The sequence below is a fragment of the Thamnophis elegans genome, chromosome 9, assembly GCF_009769535.1.
Source record: "Thamnophis elegans isolate rThaEle1 chromosome 9, rThaEle1.pri, whole genome shotgun sequence".
NCBI lineage: Eukaryota > Metazoa > Chordata > Lepidosauria > Squamata > Colubridae > Thamnophis > Thamnophis elegans.
This window is the reverse complement of record NC_045549.1, coordinates 75,547,979-75,556,075: the sequence shown is the minus strand read 5'-3', so window position 1 is coordinate 75,556,075 and position 8,097 is coordinate 75,547,979.

The following is an 8,097-nucleotide window of genomic DNA, read 5'->3' as shown; positions in this document are numbered from 1 at the left end:
AGGAATCCAGCGGCATAACTGGGGTGCCACTTTCCACCCCCCTTCCCCGCACTCCCTTCCAGTTGTGTATCTGCAGGGTTGGGAAGTGGGAGGGGGTAGAGGGGAGGTAAGGGAGGATATCTGGGAGGGTTTGAACCCCTGATGCCACTCTCGCATCTAGGAGTTGGAAGGGAAGGGGGGGGTCCTAATCTAGCCCAATCGATGTGGGGAGGGGGTCCCGCGGAAGCACAAGCATCAGGCCGTGAGGATGGTCGGCCCACCAAGTGGAACACCAACCTGTGTGGGTAGAGAGAGCAAAACACGATTCCGGGATAATAAGCCTCTCATCACTCCTTAAAATGACAACAAAGTCTGTCTGTCTGTCTGTATCCACCCTCCCATCCATCCAGCTAGCTAGCTAGCTAGCTATCTGTATCTATCTATCTATCTATCTATCTATCTATCTATCTATCTATCTATCTATCTATCTATCACCCGTCTGTCTGTCTGTCTGTCTGTCTGTCTGTCTGTCTATCTATCTCCTATCTATCTATCTATCTATCTATCCATCCATCCATCCATCCATCATCTATATCACCCATCCCTCCATTATCCTAACTATTATCCTATCTATCTGTCTGTCTCTCTGTGTTTGTCTATCTATCTATCTATTATCCATCCATCCATCTATCATTTATCTATCACCCACCCATCCATCCATCCACCCATCCATCCAGCTAGCTAGCTATCTGTCTCTATCTATCTATCTATCTATCTATCTATCTATCTATCTATCTATCTATCTATCTATCTATCTATCTACCTACCTACCTACCTACCTACCATCCATTATCTATCTATCTATCTATCTATCTATCTATCTATCTATCTATCTATCTATCTATCTATCTATCACCCGTCTGTCTGTCTGTCTGTCTATCTATCTCCTATCTATCTATCTATCTATCTATCTATCTATCTATCTATCTATCTATCTATCTATCTATCCATCCATCCATCCATCCATCATCTATATCACCCATCCCTCCATTATCCTAACTATTATCCTATCTATCTGTCTGTCTCTCTGTGTTTGTCTATCTATCTATCTATTATCCATCCATCCATCTATCATTTATCTATCACCCACCCATCCATCCATCCACCCATCCATCCAGCTAGCTAGCTATCTGTCTCTATCTATCTATCTATCTATCTATCTATCTATCTATCTATCTATCTATCTATCTATCTATCTATCTATCTATGTCTGTCTATCTATCTATCTATCTATCATCTATCCATCTATCATCTATATCACCCATCCCTCCATTATCCTAACTATTATCCTATCTGTCTGTCTGTCTCTCTGTGTCCATCCGCCCGCTCTATCTATCTATCTATCTATCTATCTATCTATCTATCTATCTATCTATCTATCATCATCCACCCACCCACCCACCCACCCACCCACCCATCATCCTAACCATTATCCTGCCTCTCTGTCTAGGCGGCCCTTGGCTGCTTCTTCTCCCCTCTGCTGCCCATTCCTAGTGGATGGAATCGGGAACAGGGCAATGCCAGCAAGGTTAAATTATATTTACTCTGTTTTTTGGATGGCAGGAGCTCAGGCACCTCCTGCCAGTTGGTGAATGAAGGTTTGAAACTTAAGACAGGACTCAAAAGGCGAGAGGAGATCACCGTTGAAAACACTCCGAGCCCATTGATGGGAGGAGGCAGCTAACATTAAATAATAGAAAGGGAGCAAATAATAAAAAAACGGGAATTAATGAAAGAGGATCCCTCCAGATTTAGAGCCACCAGATCGGAGGAGACAAACAGAACCTACACGAGAGCAAAAGGATGGGGGGCATTTGGGTTTTGGCTTTCTCCAGAAAAGTACAATCGCAATGTCATCTTGCTATTCATATCTTTCTTTTAAAAAAACAAATGTTTTGTTAGCGAATAGGACAGTGATGGTGAACCTATGGCACCCATGGCACAGGTGGCAGGCAGAGCCATTTCTTAGGGCACACAAGGCGTTGCCCTGTCAGCTCTGCCAGCTGACTTCGGCCTTCATTTTTGGCAGTTTTTCACCCTTCGGGAGCTTCCCTGAAGCCTCCGGAGGGCGAAAAACAATCCAATGCACAAACCGGAAGTTTGGACTTCTGGAGGGTGAAAAACGGCCCTACAGGAAACCCGTAGGTCCACCCCCAAACCTCCGGTTTGCCCATAGGGCCGTTTTCCTTCCTTCCTTCCTTCCTTCCTTCTTTCTCTGCCCCCTCCTTCCCTCCCTTAACCAAATTTTGCATGCCTCCAATTTTCCACCGCCTCCCACCTGGGCACAGGGTAAAAGGCATTTACATTGTTGTTGTTGCCATATGAATCATAAATAAGTAACGATGCAACGTGGATTAAGGAGGAGAAAGCCCAATAGGAGGATGAGAAAGCAGATTTCAGAAAGAGCCGCTTGTTTTACTTCACTTTCTTTGAGAGGTTAATTTTACCTCCCCCCCCCCCCAAGGCAACGAGTTAATTTTGCCATCTCTTGTTAATTTCCATCATTTTTACCAACCATTCCTCTACTTGGGGTCTTTCTCCATTTTTGCACGCAAAATAATCTTGCAGTACTCATCTCGCATAAAAATAATTTTCCATGATGTCTTCTAGTTGTCCATTAATCACAACAACAACAACAACAACAACAAGAGCAACAAAACTTCTGGTTTGAGTTGAATCTGTAAAAGGATGAAGATGGCAGCTTCAATGGCCTGGCTAGAAATCCACCTAGTTGCAAGTGGGACTTGGATCCTATAGTCCTAGCTGCCATCTTGACTTTTTTGACCCCCCCCTCCCCGTTTTCCAGAGATGTCCCTGAAAACACGTTCAGGGGTAACAATTCCAAGCACAAGACCTGTTTCCTAGCAGGTGGATTTTAAGGAGTTATAATTATTGCAAAGGGACACGGTGGCTCAGTGGCTAAGACGCTGAGCTTGTTGATCAGAAAAGTCAGCAGTTTGCCGGTTCGAATCCCTAGAGCTGCGTAACGGAGTGAGCTCCCGTGACTTGTCCCAGCTTCTGCCAACCTAGCAATTCGAAAGCACATTAAAAAAAGCAAGTAGAAAAATAGGAACCACCCTTGGTGGGAAGGGAACGGCGTTCCGTGCGCCTTCGGCGTTGAGTCATGCCGGCCACATGACCATGGAGACGTCTTCGGACAGCGCTGGCTCTTCGGCTTTGAAACAGAGACGAGCACCGCCCCCTGGAGTCGGGAACGACTAGCACATATGTGCGAGGGGAACCTTTACCTTAATGATCACAAACCAAAGGGAGTCTTTTGAGTTCCAGCTCATTTGCCCTGGTGATATTTAAAAATATTCTGCATCTTCTCAAACGGGACCTTGCGATCAATTACGAGTCATTTTAATCCGTACGCCAGAACGTATGACGTTACCGTAATCCAGATAAAGCCATCTACTTTTATTCATAATTAAATTACAGTCGCATTTTTGTTTTAAGTCCAGGGAGGTGTGTTTTTGTCATACGTAGATTTTCTGAACACAAACCCACTTCCATTTTCCCAAGAAATGCTGAAAGGCAAAATAAGAACCTCAGAGGGGATTTATACGTCCAATGGGGAAACCGTCCCATACAGATTAAAATAAAAGGACGGCGTCAATCAGAAACTTAACCTGGAAAGAATTCAAAGGCATGGAAGCTCTTGTGATTCTGAGGTAAAATTAACCAGCGGAACGGCTTGCCACCAGGAATTGTGGGCTCTGGAGGTGTTTAAGAAGAGCTGGCACAACCATTTGTCTGAAGCGGTATACATTCTCCTGCTTGAACAGGGGGTTGGACTAGAAGACCTTCCAAGTCCCTTCCCAACTCCTATTCTGACTGATTGGTTGATTGATCGTGGGGACCAAAATCTTTGGAAAACATCCTGGGTCAAACGAAGTCCTTGATGAGAGCTAACCTCGGTTTCTTTCTGCACACGTAAGGAAACAGCCGAGTCTAAATTTGGCTCTTTGTAAAGAAACCTGATTCAGCCAATTGTTCATTTCACACAGTGAGCTCCCTCCCTCTCTCTTTCTCCCTGCCTCCTTCCATCTCTCAATCGCTTTTCCTCCCCTCCCTCTCTTTCCTCCCTCCCTCCATCTCCCCCTCTCTCTCCTTCCATCTTTTCTTCCCTCTCTCAATCTCTTTTTCTCCCCCTTCCCTCCCTTTTTCTCTCTCTCCCCCTCCCCCTCCCTCCTTCCATCTTTTCTTCCCTCTCTCAATCTTTTTCTCCGCCTTCTCTCCCTCTTTTTTCTCTCTCCCCCTCCCTCCTTCCATCTTTTCTTCCCTCTCTCAATCTCTTTTCCTCCGCCTTCCCTCCCTCTTTTTTTCTCTCTCCCCCTCCCTCTCCCCCCCTCTCTCCTTCCATCTTTTCTTTCTTCTCTCAATCTCTTTTTCTCCCCCTTCCCTCCCTCTCTCTTTCCTCTTTCCCTCTCCTTCCATTTTTTACCTCTGCTAATCGCTTTTCCTCCTCTCCCTTCCTTTTCCTTCCCCGCTCGCTCGCTCCCTCCTCCCTCCCTTTCCTTCCTCTTCCTCCCTCCCTCCCTCCACCTTCCTTTCTCTCTCCCTCCCTTACTTCTCCCCCTCCTCCTTCTCTCTTCTTCCCCTTCTCTCTTCTCCCTTTCCTCTTCCCTCTCCCTTTCCCCCTCCCTCTCTCCTTCCCCTTTTCTCCTCCCTCTCTCTCCCCCTCCCTCCCTCTCTTGCTCCTTCCTTTTTCTCTCTTCCTCCCTCTCTCTTTCTCCTCCATCTCTCTCCTCCTTTTCTCTCCTCCCTCTCCCTCTTCCTCCCTCTCCTCCCTCTCTCTCTCCCTCCCTCTCTCTTTCCCCTTCTCTCTCTCCTCCTTGTCTCTCCTCCATCCCTCCCTCCTTCCTTTCTCTCCCACCTCCCTCTCCTCCCTCTCCCAAGATTTGGTCGCTGGCTAAATTCTTAGCATGAGAAGCGTAATTTGCATTCCCCTCTCTCCGAGTCCTGGTGATCGGGGAGCGAAGGGAACCATGCAGATGAAATACTCCGTGCAGGAGGGTTGCTATTTATAGAAACAAAAATATCAGCGTTTTCCAGGCATTTACACATGGCAATTTCAGAGGAAAAAGCCAGGTTGGTGCACTTTTTAATTTGCCTTCGTTGCAGCCACGCGACTCAGACAGAGAGATCCCAGATGGTGGGGAGAAGATCTCCTGGGGACGGCAGGTTGAAGACTGATGACCCATCGCCCTTCCAACAACTTCTTGGTACTAATGATAATAATTGGGGGGGGGGGAGAAGCCTCACTTTTAAAGACTTTAAACAAAAACCAAGGGGTGAACTTAGTAAAACATGTGAAGAACGGTTGCAGGGAATTGGGTATGTCTGGTCTAACGAAGAGAAGGTCCTCATTTCCTAACAGCGAGGAGAAGTCATCACCAGTAGGACAGAAGTTGCCTTCAGAAGTTGTAGGTGCTTCATCCCTGGAGGTGTTTAAGGACAGCTACCGATCTGAAATGATCTGGGGTCTCCTGCTTGAGCAGGGGGTTGGATGCGAAGACCTCAAGGTCCCTGATGGACCTTGATTGCTGTGTTCCAATATCTCAGGGGCTGCCCCAAAGAAGAGGGAGTCAAGCTATTCTCCAAAGCACCTGAGGGCAGGACAAGAAGCAATTGGGTGGAAACTCATCAAGGAGAGAAGCAACTTAGAACTGAGGAGGAATTTCCTGAGAGTGAGAACAATGAAGCAGTGGAACAACTTGCCAACAGAAGTTGTGAATTCTCCAAGTTTTTAAGAAGAGGATGGACAGCCATTTGTCTGAAATGGCACAGGGCTTCCTGCCTGAGCAGGGGGTTGGACTAGAAGACCTCCAAGGTCCCTTCCAACTCTGTTATTCTGCACGTTAGGATATACAATAGGTTCACCTTGGATAGTGACATTTGGCTTACTCTTAGGAGGAAAGATTTGCAGTTCCTCGGGGTTTCTACAGCTCGGTTTATCTCATCCTGTCCTCACCTGGTCTGTTCTTCACCCGTCCACCTCACCCCATCCGAACCAAGGTTTCACAGCAGCTTTGAAAGCAGGAAAGGGCATCGCGATCCGACTCAGAACAAGCCCTGCGAAACGCCAACTTCCCAAACAGGCCATTTGCTAAGATGTGGGAAAAGTAAAAATCTTGTTTAGCATGCATTTATTCGCCATAAGCATTAATCATAGGATTGGACAGGGTTCAGCCCAGGGAAATGCTAAGGAAACAATAATAATAATATTGTCCAAGAAAACCGAGATGAAGGGAGCTGAAATATGCAGACAAAAATGGACACCTACAGCCAACCAAAGGGAGCCTGGAAGAAATTGGAAGGTTTGTGCATCCCCCCTCCCCCCAAAGGTGAAAAACAATAAGATACATAAGGTCTCCTGCTGGAGCAGGGGGTTGGACTAGAAGACCTCCAAGGCCCTTCCAGCTTCTATTCTGTTCTGTTGTTTATTCTTATTCTATTCTACTCCATTCCAATTAAGTCAATTCTCTTTCCTTTTTTCTCTTCTCTATTCTACTCTATTTGCATTCCATTCTCTATTCTATTCTGTTCTATTCCATCCCATTCTCTCTTCTCCACTCCATTCCATTTGATTTCATTCCAATTAATTACATTATCTTTTCTTCCCTTTTTTATCATTTCTTTTCTTCTCTATTCTATTTTCATTCCATTCTCTATTCTATTCTATTTTCATTCCATTCTCTATTTTATTCTATTCCATCCCATTCCATTCTCTTCTCCATTCCATTTGATTTCATTCCAATTATCTTCTCTTCCTTTCTTTTCTTCTCTATTTTCATTCCATTCTCTATTCTATTCCTCCATTCCATTTGATTTCATTCCAATTAATTCAATTATCTTCCCTTCTTTTTTCTCTTCTCTTCACTTCTCTTCTCTACAGGAACACAGCATTTAAATGACGGTGCACATTTCGATCCAGTTGGGATCGGATAAATTATCTAAGGACAATGAATCATCTGGGAAACAAACCTTTTGGATTCTGCTAATTATGGAACTGGAGTTGCTTCTGGAAACTTTAAAAAATAAAAAGCCTTTGACTGCACGAGGTAGAAGACTGCAAAATTTGCAAGCAGGGAATGCCACCTCCGTTCTTCTCCAAAGCAGGTGTTGAAAAAGTAGGGCAGGCATTGGCAGAGGAAGGAGAGAGCACAGCAATCCCAAGCAAAACGAAGCGAAATAAAGAAAACACGGATGCAACACGGATCGTTTGATAAGCATCTGTGCACCAGCCTCCCCCGCCCCCCCCCCCGAAAACCCCCCCTGCTGACTGTACAGTAGAGAATGTTTGGTCTGCCCAGCTCCAGCTGCAGTGCCATCGTTTCCCACTTAATGCACTTTTCCTTCCCTTCCTATAAATCGGACTGCTGCATTTTATATTCTGCGGGGGTTTCTGTGCTGCAGCAATATAGAAAGCGAGAAAGGGGAGGGGGGGGGGCAGAAACAGGCTTGATTTTCTTGCAGACGTTACACGACCCAACTAGGTAACGTCATCAGTGCTAGAAGGGAGTTAAGTTTGCAGAAAGCAGGAGGAGGAGGAGGAGGAGGAGGAGGAGGAGGAGGGGGGGGGGGAGGACTGTAAGGTCCTTGGTGCTCTCTGAGGTTCATGGTTTTCTTGCAGACGTTTCATGGCCCAACTAGGGAACATCATCAGTGCTAGAAGGGAGTGGGGTTTGCAGAAAGAAAGGGGCGAGGAGGAGGAGGATCAGCATAGATCAGGGATGTCGAACTCTCGTTGTCAAGGCTGCATCATGGGACGTATTTTGGACTCCCCCCCTTCGCTAAACCAGGTGTGGGCGTGGCCAGCGTGTGACGCATCCAGCCCATAGGCTGGGGAGTTTGACAGCCTTGGCATGGATCAACTCCAAGGAGAACAGCAGACCAACCATCATGTCAACAATCTCCCAATCGAGGATCGGCCAAAGAACCTCCAAGACCCCACCCACCAACACTAGAATATAAACTGACAGCAAACCCTACTGGCATTGATGATGTTACCTAGTTGGGTCATGAAACGTCTTCAAGAAAACAAGCAAACTC